The sequence below is a fragment of the Orycteropus afer genome, unplaced genomic scaffold, assembly GCF_000298275.1.
Source record: "Orycteropus afer afer isolate SDZICR_OR568_19922 unplaced genomic scaffold, OryAfe1.0 scaffold00066, whole genome shotgun sequence".
Classification (NCBI taxonomy): domain Eukaryota; kingdom Metazoa; phylum Chordata; class Mammalia; order Tubulidentata; family Orycteropodidae; genus Orycteropus; species Orycteropus afer.
The window spans coordinates 206,626-220,050 of NW_006921653.1; the positions used below are offsets into that span (position 1 = coordinate 206,626).

General features: G+C 39.4%; 1 non-coding gene across 1 annotated transcript; it reads left to right on the forward strand.

Annotated features, from left to right (window-relative positions):
- Positions 1-12,985: 12,985 nt before the first annotated feature.
- Positions 12,986-13,092, forward strand: LOC122149960. Its single transcript, XR_006163414.1, has one exon. It is a non-coding gene; the product is annotated as a U6 spliceosomal RNA (small nuclear RNA).
- Positions 13,093-13,425: the final 333 nt, after the last annotated feature.

A 13,425-nucleotide genomic window follows, 5' to 3' on the forward strand; every position in this document is an offset into this window, starting at 1 on the left:
AACCTAGATGGAATGCTATCTCTAGTTTAGAACTAAAGTCCTCAAGACAGAATCTCAGCCATTTTTCTAGGTGATCCAGTGCAGATTTCATGCAGGTTGACACCATTTTATGTGAGACTTACACACTTACTGGATCTCTCAAGTCAGTTTAAACAACAGACTTACAAGGCTAATGCCTGTGTTTTTTCTTAGGATTTTTCAAAAGAATTATTTTATGAGGATTAACAACACAACATTCTTAAAACAGCACAACACACATATACACAAGCAGCTACATAATTTCAAACTTTCAGTTAGGCTGACTGATCTCAAAATTACAATAGATGTCCCTTGGATGCAGTTCAAGAACTCTTGTCCCAAAAGTGGTCACTGACTTCCTAAAGAATTCCTTAGTAATCCCACATCAACGTCCACCATATAAAAGGGTAATGGGTCCCATAAATGTTTACATATGTGAGCCATTGGTGTGAGAGAGATCCAGCCTGATCTTTAGATGTGCTATTCCCCATTTTACCAAGTAAAAACGTGTTTCAAAATTTCTGTAAAATAGGCAAGGCACTGCCCACTCCTCCCTGCAAATTTCTTGCAAGATTTGATCATTCCACCCAGTATGTGCACACCCAAAAACATCAGACCGCAACACTTGGCAACAGTGAAGCATTGTATTTCTTTTAGCAACCCTCATCATTGTGCACAAACCTTGGTTAACAAAACTAGAGTACAGACCAAACATCTGCAAGGAAACAGACCAAAGCATTTGCAAACAGAACAAAAAGAAACTTTCAGGCAGAATCTTGTACTGTTGTCACCAGCAGAGACAAAACACCTCTTACAAGGGACAGAAACAGAATTCTACACCACTGTCACGAGTGGGGGAAAACAAGACCCTTTTAAGAGATGAGTAGAGAAAGAGAGAAAAGAAAAGAAAAAAAGGAAAAAATGCAAAGAAAAACTTATTAAGCTAGAGTTCAGCATGTGTAATTTCTCTTGACATTTATAAATCTGCAGATGCAACCAAACACTCCTAGAGAAGGTAAAACACAATCTTTGTGCATATGCAACAGCTGCATCCTAGAATCTAATTTCAGTGTCTTACAAGTCCAACTGCTATTTTTCCCCAGATCCTTTGAGAGATTATTCAAGGCAGTCTTACCTACATCTGGAAATAACAATTACCAGCACACAAACAGAAATAAAGCCTTAAAAGTTCTCACATGGAAAAACATACAAGACGTAATAAAATTCTTAGCTACATTGAAACACGGCCTCAAAATCCAAGACTGCTTACCTCACAGGGTCCCTGGAGTTCATGGAGATGGTGGGATACAAGGAACCCTTTTCTGGTGCCTGTTCAGGTCCTTGATCACCTGGGGTCTCACAGGGAAGGATGGCTTTGGATCCTGCTATAGACTATGTCATTTGTGCTAGGGGATAAGAAACCCTGGATTCAAACTTGCTAGAACAAGTTCCTATAATTTCTATAGATAGAGACCCCTTTATTAAGCCTTAGACAGGACAAAGACAATCATGCAGGATGAAAGAAACCATTGTTGTTGTTATGTGCTGTCGAGTTGGCTCTGACTCATAACGACACCTCCTTGGGTTTCTGAGGCAGTATCACTACGGAAGCAGATTGCCCAACCTTCCCTGCGAGGAGTGGCCAGTGGGTTTGAACCGCCAGCCTTCCGGTTAGCAGTCAAGTGCCTTAGGCACTATGCTACCAGAGCTCCGGAAAGAAACCATTAGCACATACAAAATACCAAAAGCCAAGTGGGGTCTTTACTTTATAGTTTGGAACACCCTTTTACATCTACAACCCAATTTGAAATATCAGATAACTCTTTAGGAGCTCTGGTGGCGTAGTGCCTAAGGCATTTGACTGCTAACCAGAGAGCTGGTGGTTCAAACCTACCAGCCACTCCTTGGAAGGAACATTGGGCAATCTACTGCCATAAAGATACTGCCTCAGAAACCCAAGGAGGGTTTACTATGAGTCGGATCCCACTCAAGGGCAGTGAATTTTTTTTTTTTTTTTTTTCTCAAGGGATTCAGCTGCTCCAGTGGATTCCACCATGGAATCGATTGCCAACCTCACCATGAGGAATAAATATATCCAGCAGCTCAGCCTCTCAACAGGCCCCACCAAGTTGATACACAACCTTAACTACCACAGGGACTAAGACAAATTCTTGTGGCCTGATATTTAATTGATAACAAGGCTTGTTTAGTTTTCCTGACTTACTCTCTTTGTCATGGTCATTTGTTTCATGACATTTCCCAGGAGCCTACACAGTATCTACACCTTGAATAGAACTCGGAGCAGTAGAACAGTAGAAGCCATCTTTTTTTATATAAGTAGTGATCTTACTGAGCCAAAGTTAAGATCTTATTGTCTATCAGAGATTAAATCCCATTTCTGGTCTAAATAAATATGGATTAATAAATGTGCATGACATGAATCCATGGTAAAATGTGATATCAGAGCACTGCTATACTCCAGAATAATTCCTCAAAGATCTATTGCTTAGAGATGATTACAGTTAGATTGACAATTATAGAAAAACCATTTGGGATAGGCATCATCTTTACTGGGCTTCCATTATTCATATGTTTTCAAAAACTGTCTTAAGTTTGTTTCTTAAGGGAAATATGATTTTAAAATTAACTAAAATTTAAAAATAGATTTTATATTATTTTGAATGAAATATTATAGAGTAATAAACATCAATCAAAATATTATACTGAGTACTTCACATTGTTGTGGGCTTGACTTATCGAGAGAAGACTACATTGTGTGAAAAATTTAAAGAAAACTTATAGAAGAGATGCAACAGCTACTCTAATAGTAATAAAATGACAATAATAGTTTTTTTTTGGAGTGTTTAATATGAATTACATCATTTAATTCCTAAAGAAACCTGAGACTGGTACTGTTATTAATCTCATTTTATACTTGAGATAACTCAGTCCTAGCAGATTTAAATAAATTGTCCAAGGTTATGTAGCTTATAGGAGCTCTGGTGGTGTAGTTCCTAAGGCACTTGACTGCTAACCAAAATGCTGGTGGTTCAAACCCACCAGCCACTCCACAGAAGGATGACTGGGCAATCTACTTCCACAGTGATACCACCTCAGAAACCCAAGGCAGGGTCACTATGAGTTGGATCTGATTCCACAGCAGTGAGTTTGGAGAGTTTTGGTATGTAGCTTATAAATAGCTCAGCAGAAATTCAAACCATGCAGCTAGACTTCATCATCTGTCCTCTTGAATATTATTTCTTTTCACCATATAAAAGTATTTCAAGTTCCATTTACTAGGTAAAAAACTGCATTTAGTAGGTAAAAAAACAGCCAGCTGTTGTTGAGTTGATTCTGGTTCATGTATGTCAGAGTAGAACTGTGTTCCTTTGGCTTCTAATGGCTCATTTTTTGGAATTGGATCACTGGACTTTCTTCTGAGGGACCTCTAGGTGGACTCAAACTGCCAACATTTTGGTTAGCAGTTAACCTGTTAAACATTTTCATGACCCAGTGTGGTAGTTAAGGTTGTATGTCAACTTGACTGCGCTGTGATTTTGAGTAGTTTGTCAGCTAGATACAGTCATTCCAGATGAAGATAATGGATATGGTATAGTCATCTCTATGGTAGGGTCTGCTGTGAGCAGCTAATTAGTTGAAGGGGTGTAGCCTTTGTGGTGTGGCTCACTTCCAGGATAAATGGAGAATCTTTAGGAAAGGTCACTAGCTTTTTAAATCATTTTGGATCCTGCATTTGGCCTGTCATCATCTCCAGTTGCTGTACTTGAACCAGGGATGAGCTGTTTTGAGATTGTTGGCTGTGCAGCCTGTGAGCCAACAGTCTGCCATTTTACCAGCCAATCTTGGATTCATCAGCCTTAGCAACTAGTAGCTGGGTGTGTCAGGAGAATCCTTCAGCTTACTCCAGTGATCCTTGAACAAGAGGCAAAGCTGGAACTCAAGACGGGGAGCCTCCACCCAGCTCCTAGAACATGGACTTCTAGCCTCCTAAACTGTAAGAGAAAAAAATTGTTTGTTAAAGCCATCCATTTGTGGTATAGTAACACTAGAGAACTAAGAAGGAAGCTCTGGTGGTCTAGGGTTAAGGCATTTGGCTGCTAACCAGAAGGTCAATGGTTCAAACCCACCAGCTGCTCCATGGAAGAATGATTAGTCAACCTACTTGTTACCTAGTGCTGCTCTGACAAGAGTATACCACAAATAGGATGGCCTTAACAAACAGGAGTTTATTCTCTTACAGTTCAGGAGGTTAGAAGGTTGAGCTCCAAGTGCCAGCCTCTGGGGGCTATGTGAAAGCCCCTCAATGTTGGGCTTCAGCTCTGCCTCCTGCTCCCAGCCCACTGAAGCTAAAGGCATCTCTCCACTCAGGCAGCTGTTAGCTACTGAGCCTGACAAACCCAAGATCAACAAGTAAAAAGGCACAGTCCGGATGTTACCAAGCCACATGTCAGGCCATTAATTCAAATCCGTTAAAAGTCCCATGGTTGGCAGAGCATGGCAGGCTGCTGAGCAATGACATGGCTACATTCAGGGTTCAAGTGTGCCATAAGGTAGAGACCATTCTCAAAGCTGTTTCTTATATACGGGAATAGACTACATCCCTAAAGCAGCTACTCAGCTGCTTGTGGTAGGTCCCACCATGGAGTTGATTGCCAGTCTCATCATTGGGTAATAACTACTACCAGCTGCCCAGCCACTCAACCAGGTCCAGCCAAGTTGACACACAAACTTAACCACCACACTACTTCTATAAACATTTACAGCCTTGGAAACCGAATGGAGGTTGCTATGAGTTGGAATCAACTCGATGGCAGTGAAGTTTTTCTTTTCTTTTTTTTGAGAGGTGTAACACAGAATTTGGTACCAAGAGTAGGGTGCTGCTATAATAGATACCTAAGATGTGGAAGCAGATTTGGAATTGAGCAATGAGTAGAGGCTAGAAGTCTGAGATAGAATTTGGTACCAGGAGTAGGGTATATTGGAGCGTGGCAGCATGTCTGATCTCCGCCTTATGAGAATCAGCTTTGGGCTGTTGTTGTTGACCCTTCTTTCTCCCCCTTGTGAAGTTAGAGGAGGTCAAAAGATGCCACTTCCATGCCCTTTCTGCAGTTGGTGTCAGGAGCAGGATCCATTGCAATGGATCCAAACTCATAGAAGCATGGGACTTTGTAAGAGAAAGAAGGAAAAACCTGAGAAGTGAAACTTTTGATTCTTAGATGATTACTTTGGTTGTTGTTACATGGAATGATTTAAAGGAATGTGATAGATATTATGCTGCAACTAAGGGGAGAAAAGTCACATTTGGAGTGGCCTTGTGCAATAGCCAGGCCGATTAAAGGAGATAATTGACAGGAGGCCAGGACTTTTTGTTCCATCTAACCAGAGGCCCAAAGTCGTATGCATAGAATGGGAAGACAGCCAAAGAATGAAGAGAAGATGAAACTGGAATGTTTTAAAAAGAGTTATGTGTTTCGGATTAAGTGTTTATCTGAATATGCTATTGATATTAAATGTTTTCTTGTCTAGTTGTATGTTAGGAATGAATATCAAGTATGTATAACAAAGAGCATGTAAGTGCATCCTCAGCCAATATTTGATTGGAAATGTTAAAAAGGAAATTAGAATCTGCCCAGAAGAAACACAGGCTTTTTGTATCGAGTAATAGCCCTGTGTATAGAGTATTGGGGGCTTAGGTAAAAAACCTGAGCCCCCCCAGAACATTGAGAGTCAGGACGTTTGCATTTGAAAGTATATGTGGACCCACCCAGAATTGCTGAGAGAATAGAAGATTTGCATTTGAAGGAAGGAGAAAAGGAGAAAGAGAGAGAGAGAGAGGGAGACATGCCTGTTTTACTTTTTGAATTTACAGCAAGTGGTTTGGCTTTGGTTGCATTCAGGCAGGAAAGTCATGGCCCATGAGAAAAATCCCTTCCAGGACTGGAAGTTAAAGGAAACTGGTAAGTGGATAGCCTGGTATGGTACTCACTTTTGGTGACCACCTGGTCCACTTGATAAATGGAAACAGAAGTTCAACTATTAAGAAATGGGCTGAGTTTGGCCCCTGTTAACCTAGCCCACAGAGGCTAGTAATGAAAGGAAGGACAGACTGGTATGAAGTACAGGAAGCTGTGTGGACTCCTGAGCCTTGACCTAACCGACGGGGGCTAGAGATGATAGAGAGAGAGAAGGGACTGACTGGTTTGAAGTGCAGGGAGTTGTGTGAACTCCCAAGCTTGCAGCTGGTACCTGTAACCTAGCTTGGATAGATGAAGCTGACCAGAACCCAACTGAATGAAGAGGAAGATGTTTGACTCTGAGCTGGCATAAACTGCTGCTATTTGATGGCTTGCTGTGAACTACACTTTGCTTATGGATCCAAATGCTCAAAGTTCCAAATGAAACAGAAGATTCTTCAGAGAAAGGAATATGCTTATTTCCTCAGATTACTGGTTTGTTGTTGCTGTTATATGCTGTTGAGTCGGACCCGACTCATAGTGACCCTCCCAGGATTTCCAAGGCGGTATCACTACGGAAGTAGATTGCTCAACCTTCCTTCTGAGGAGTGGCTGGTGGGTTTGAACCTCCAGCCTTCTGGTTAGCAGTCAAGTGCCTTAGGCACTATGCTACCAGAGCTCCCACTGGTTTGATAGGGACAGGCAATTTTGAAGTTGGCTATCTAAAACAGGATGGTGATAAAGGCATGCAGTGACTGGCTTACATGTTTTCACAGGTGTGCTTATGCAAAATATAAGACATAAACATTGTTAATGCATTTTTGATTGTAACCATGTTAGTTGTATCTTGTTAGGTGCAAGTATGACTTTATCATTGTGTTTATTTAGAGATCGTGTATGGCTTAAGGATATGTGTGTACAGGTGCCAAGTTGGCAAGACATGGATTGTAGTAGTTAAGGTTGTGTGCCAACTTGGCTGGACTGTGATTTTCAGTGGTTTGGGAGCTGGATATAGTTATTTCCCATGATGACAATGGATGTGATGTAATTACCTCCATGGTAATTACATGGAATCTACTGGAGCAGCTAATTAGTTGAAAGGGAGTTGCCTTTGGGGTGTGATCTGCTTCCAGTATATGGAGAAGCTTTGGAAAAGGTCACTAGATTTTTGACTCCTTTTGGATCCTACATTTGACCCATCATCATCTCCAGTCTTGGACTTAAACCAGAAGCCTGCCGTGTGCCTGCCAACATTGAGATTGTTGCCTCTTCAGCCTGTTAGGCAACAATCTGCCATTTTACCTGCTTATCTTGGATTCATCATCCTCAATAGCCAGCAGCTGTGTGAGTCAAGAGACACCTCCCATCTTGCTCAAGGCCCTGAACCAAGAGAAAGAGCTGCAGCCCAAGATCAAGGGGCCTCCACCCAGCCAGCACTCTGAATTTGAACTTCTAGCCTAGTATTCCCCTAGACCCAGTACTCTAAATTTGGACTTCTAGCCTCCTGAAATTTAAGAGAATAAATTTCTGTTTGTTAAAGCCATCCCCTTGTGGTACTTTTGTTATAGCAGCACTAAAAATTGTAAACTCCCAGGGACTCCATTACTAGGTAAGAGAGGTAGATTTTAATGAGCTATTTTGTAAAAATTTGAGATAATATAATCTAAAATGTTTGTAAGTAATTTACACACCTCAGTGCCTAAGGCATTTGACTGCTAACTAGAGGCTGCTGGTTCAAACCCACCAGCCACTCCTCAGAAGGAAGATTGGGCAATCTACTTCTGTAATGATACCACCTCGGAAACCCAAGGAGGGGTTGCTATGAGTTGGAACCAACTCGACAGCAATGAGTTTGGTTTTTGAGGCAGTGGTAATTTGTTGAGGCAGCACTAGGAAAATAATACAATCGCTATATGCCAATGACAGGCGAAGAATCTTATAAAAAGTTGCTCTACAGATGTTTGCTGAGTGGATGAATGACACTCACTCTTGATTTCTCAGCAAACCTTCATTTTTTCAGATGAAGATCAAAATTTCAATTTTAACATGGAAGACAATATTTCTAACTGTGACCTTCTTAAAGACTAGAGAAAAATAAATGCCTATTTTAATTTAAGAAGAGAAAAATCTCAATAATCAGTATAACTCTTTACTCATGTAACTAGGCTATGGCACTGTGATATATAGGATAAAATGTCAGAACATTTAATAATTCGGAAAGTGTTTACATCTGTTCAGAATATATAGGGATTGATGGGTTAGTTTTTGAACAAATTTCTTTGTGAACTAAAGGATTACTGAAAGCCACAGTCTTATAAATTCACAAGATGCAGAGCTCAGTTAAATAAGGATACAAAAGAAAAGCAACTTTAGAAACTAATATTGAAATGTCATTGATGTCAGTCAGTTCAGTACTGGTGCAAGATATTAAAAGATTCTCAAAACTGACATTTTTAATCAAAGTAATATTTTTAATAATAGTTCCTCTGTGATCATGGCAATCACTTGTGTTATTTTAAATCTATTTTTTGATACATGTACATAAGTATAGCTCTACAATGGCGTGGTGTAGGCTGTACATAGACAGTATGATCTGAAGGTCACTAAAAGGTCTATGTCTACCAAATCTATCTACCTAGTTAACGATATGGTGTTTGTAGAGTATTCAATGATGTAAATCCAATATATTATTTTGTTAGTCTTAATCCCATCCATACATAAGGAAGACTGGGCAATCTACTTTTGTAAAGATTTACCTCCTCAGAAACCCAAGGGGAGTAGCTGATGAGTCGGAATCTACTGGATAGCAGTGAATTTGGTTTTTGGTTTTTAACCCCACCCTACTCAAATCAGATGAATATGTGGCAATAGATGTTTGAAGAATTTAAGTGACTTGCTCAAGACTATATTTAAAAAAAAAAAAAAAAAACCTCATTGCCATCGAGTCAATTGAACTCATAGTGACGCCTCCATGGGCTGGCGAGGCGGTATCTCTAAGTAAGTAGATTGCCTAATCTTCCTTCTGATGAGTCCAAAGAGTGGCTGGTGGGTTTGAACCTCCAGTCTTCTGGTTAGTAGCCGAATGCCTTAGGCAATACATCACCGATAATAGAGCTGGAACTGGAGTCCAGGCCTTCTTATGCCTAATTTAATGTTACTTTCACTGCATCATAGTAGTCATTCTTGGTGTCTCAAATCCCATGCACTAGGAACCACCGTTGGATGAGATACAGCAGTTTCTTGAGAGGTCCTTGTTGAAGTTTACCTGTGAGATATAATGCATCAAGGCAAAAAGTAACATTAACAATCATCAAGGAGTAGTAGTTCATCTGATTACTCTTAGAAAGAGAAAACAAAAGTCTCAAGTGGTATAGTGCCTAAGGCATTTGACTGCTAACCAGAAGTCTGGTGGTTGAAACCCCCAGCCCCTCCTTGGAAGTAAGATTGGGCAATCTACTTCCCTAGTGATATTGCCTTGGAAACCCAAGGAGAGGTCTCTATGAGTCGGTCCAAGACTTGGCGGCAGTGAATGAGTTTTAATGACTTTTGATTTACACAAAATAGGTAAATTTTGATGGCAAGAATTAAAAGGTTCACAAACAGAGCACTGTTGGAGATATCTGCATCACCCAGGTGAAACCACAGGAGACCTTTGAGAGCTGGAAGATGAGTATAGAAACAGAGGAGCTCTGGAAACTATCATGAGGAGTTTAAAGAACTGGACTTGGGACTGGTCTTAAGGTAGAGCTGAGGCCAGAAAGCAACATTTAATATTTTTTATTAGAAATTATTCACACATATTATTAGCAAGAAAAGTAATTTGCATTGAAAAGTGACACTTTCTCCTCAGGCCCTGAAAAAAAGTTTTCTAAAAGTTCTAATTTTCTGATATTAGATATAATTATGGGAACTCTGGTGGCATAGTGCCTAAGGCATTTGACTGCTAACCAGAAGGCTGGCAGTTCAAACCCACCAGCCACTCCTGGGAAGGAAGATAGGGCAATCTATTGTAGTGATACTGCCTCAGAAACCCAAGGAGGGGTCACTAAGAATTGAATCTGACTTGACGGCAGTGATTATGCAATGCTGGAAGCATTCACTAGTCTGTGCCAAGAAATTTGGAAGATAGCTACCTGGCCAACTGACCGGAAGATATCCATATCTGTGCCTGTTGGAAAGAAAGGTGATAAAAGAGTGTGGACATTAACAAACAGTATCATTAATATCACATGTAAGTAGAATTATGCTGAAGATAATTAAAAAATGTTACAGATGTACATTTACAGGAAACTGCCAGACATTCAAGCCAGATTCAGAAGATGAGTGTGGAAACAGAGGAGCTCTGGAAATTACCACCAGGAGTTTAAAGAACTGGTGTTGGGATTGGTCCTAAAGAAGAGCTAAGGTCATAGAGAAATACTTAACCTATTTTTCTCTTAGAAATGATTCACATATATTATTATCAAGAAGAATAATTTGCATTGAAAAGTGAAAGATATCACTGCTGATGTCAGATGGGTCTTGGCTGAAAGCAGAGAATATTAGAAAGATGTTTATCTGTGTTTATCGACTATCCAAAGGCATTTGACTGTGTAGATCATAACAAATTATGGATAACATTGCAAAGATTGAGAATTCCAGAACACTGAATTGTGCTTATGTACATAGACTAAGAGGCAATTGTTTGAACAGAACAAGGGGATACGGTGTGGTTTAAAATCAAGAAGGGAGTGTGCAGGGTTGTATCCTTTCACCCTCCTTATTAACTCTGGATGCTGAGCAAATAAGCCAAGAAGTTGGAATATATGAAGAAAAACCTCAGGACTGGAAGAAGATTTATTAAAAACCTGCGATATGCAGATGACACGAATTTGCTTGCTGAAAGTGAAGAAGACTTGAAGGACTTACTGATGAAAATCAAAGCCCTCAACACAAAGAAAGTGTGTTTTGTTCTGTTGTGCATAGGTTGCCATGAGTCAGAAATGACTTTATGGCACCTCACAACAACAACAAAACTTACACAGCAGTTTAAAAGGAGAAAAAACTAGTGATCTGCTCCCACAAAGACTGCAGCCTAGAGAACTCTATCTGGCATTCTACTATGTTACGTGGGTTCTTATGAATCAACGTAGGACAGCATCCAACAACAGCATTCGTGATTGGCATATAAATGTTAATAATATCAACTGGTTTTCCTTGTAGGCGTATGGATATTATTCTATTACCAACAGTATTGTGCTTCAGGATAGATCGAACTGTTCTTTTTGATGATAAATATGATGCTGCTCTTCAATTAGTCATTCCCGACATAATAGGCCATATGATTGTCTGATTCAAAATGACCAATCGTGGTCCATTTCAGCTCACTGATACCGAAGATACTGCTCTTCAAGCATATCATTTCATTTTTGAAATCTTCAAATTTTCCTTAATTCAAACAGTGTACTTTAAACTTTCCAATTACTAATGGATGTTTGCAGGTGTTTCTTCTCATACTGAGTCATGCCACATCAGCAACTGAAGATTCTGAAAACTCTCCTTTCATGTCATTAAGGTCAACCTAACTTAGAGCAGGCAGTTCTTCCTTAGTTGTAGTTTGAGGGCCTTCCCACCAGGAAGACTCATCTTCTGCACTATATCTGACAGAGTTCCATTGCCAGCCATAAAATTTTCACTAGAAATTTTTTTTTTTGGAAGAAGAAGGTTTTTCTTCCTAGTATGTCTTAGTCTGGAAGTTCTGCTGAAACCTGTCACCATGGGTGACCATGCATGCATTTGTAATACTGGTGGGCATAGCTTCCAGTATCGCAGCAACATTCAAACCACTGACAGACAAGTGATGGGTATGGGGATTACATAATACCAATCTTTTATTCATTTTATAATTGATGCACATTGTAGGAAATCAGTAAATATGTGTCAAAGTAAATTAAACTTAATAAACTTTTTTGGCCAGAACATAATTTAACATCTCTCATAAGAATATGACTTGATTTTCTTACTCATTTTTACACGCCCTTTTATCTCTGGGAGCTCTGGTGGAGTAGTGCCTAAGGCATTAAACTACTAACCAGAAGGCTGGTGGTTCAAACTCACCAGCCACTCCTCTGAAGGAAGATTGGGCAATTTACTTCCATAGTGATATTGCCTCAGAAACCCAAGGAGGGGTCACTATGAGTCGTATCCAACTTGATGGCAGTGAAGATTTCTTTGTTTTAGAACTCTAATATTTTGTTATTTGTGTCTTGGTCTCTCTCAATATTCTGGAATATTTGAGTTTCATGAAAGAAAATAAAAATGCTTTTCTGTAAAATGTTTAAAATTGTTAGATAAGAATGGAAACACAACCAGGAACATGAAAGTTCAAAATAATTAAAACAAAAACGAATGATGGAGATAAAGCCAAGCAATTGGGGGACGGGGAGCAACTAGTACATGGACCATTAAGAGTTAGATATGTCATTAAACACTGACAAAAGAGCTAATTTCGATGCAATTTGGGTCTGGAATAAATACAAAATGGGCATTTTCTCAATTTCTGATTTAGTTCTCTTGACTTATTTGCTTATGGATCAACTGCATTGTATCGAGGGTAAAGAGGATTATGTCTAGGTAAGATATTATATACTTGCAATATGTATATTTATACATATATATGTAAATATGGGGACTCTCTGGGTGACACAGTTAAAAGGGCTCTACAACTAGCCTAAAAGTTGGCTCCAGAGAATCACAAAAATATGAGATGCGCCTACTAGTGTTATACAGAGGTGTGTTGGAAAACAGGCCCAATGATTTGCTTCTGAAAGTTCTCAGCTTGAAAGCCCTGTGAAGCAGTTCTACTCTGCACATACGAGGTCACCATGAGTAGGAATTGACTCCATGACAACTATTACTAAAAACAACAACATGTATATGTAGAGAGATTCCTCTGTGTGATTAGTCTTATGAAAGAAGATACTTAATTGATTCTTTTTAAAAATATGTGTTAAGTGCTGACTTCGGCTGCACAATATTTTAAATTGGAATGATAAATAGAAGATTAGCATGGCCCCTGCTCAAGGATGACATGCAAATTCATGAAGCATTCCATTAAAAAATATATATATGCGTGTTGAATCATTATTAGGCACAAAGTTTGAGGTTTTCATGTTGAGAAAATGGAAGACTAAAATATATAAGCCCAAACACCTTGCCTTTCATGTAGTTCTTTAATTTTGGTCATTTGTGAACCACTTGAAAAAGCACAGAGCTACTTACTGGCATATCTGGGATTTGAACCCAGGTAGTCTGACCATAGAGCTAAACAATATTTGTTAAGTGCCATTCAGTATGCATTTATTAAAATAAATGTTGTTTTAAACTGCAAAAGTAATTTTGCATAACACTAGTGGGCACATCTCCATTTTGTGATTCTCTGGAGACTGGATGA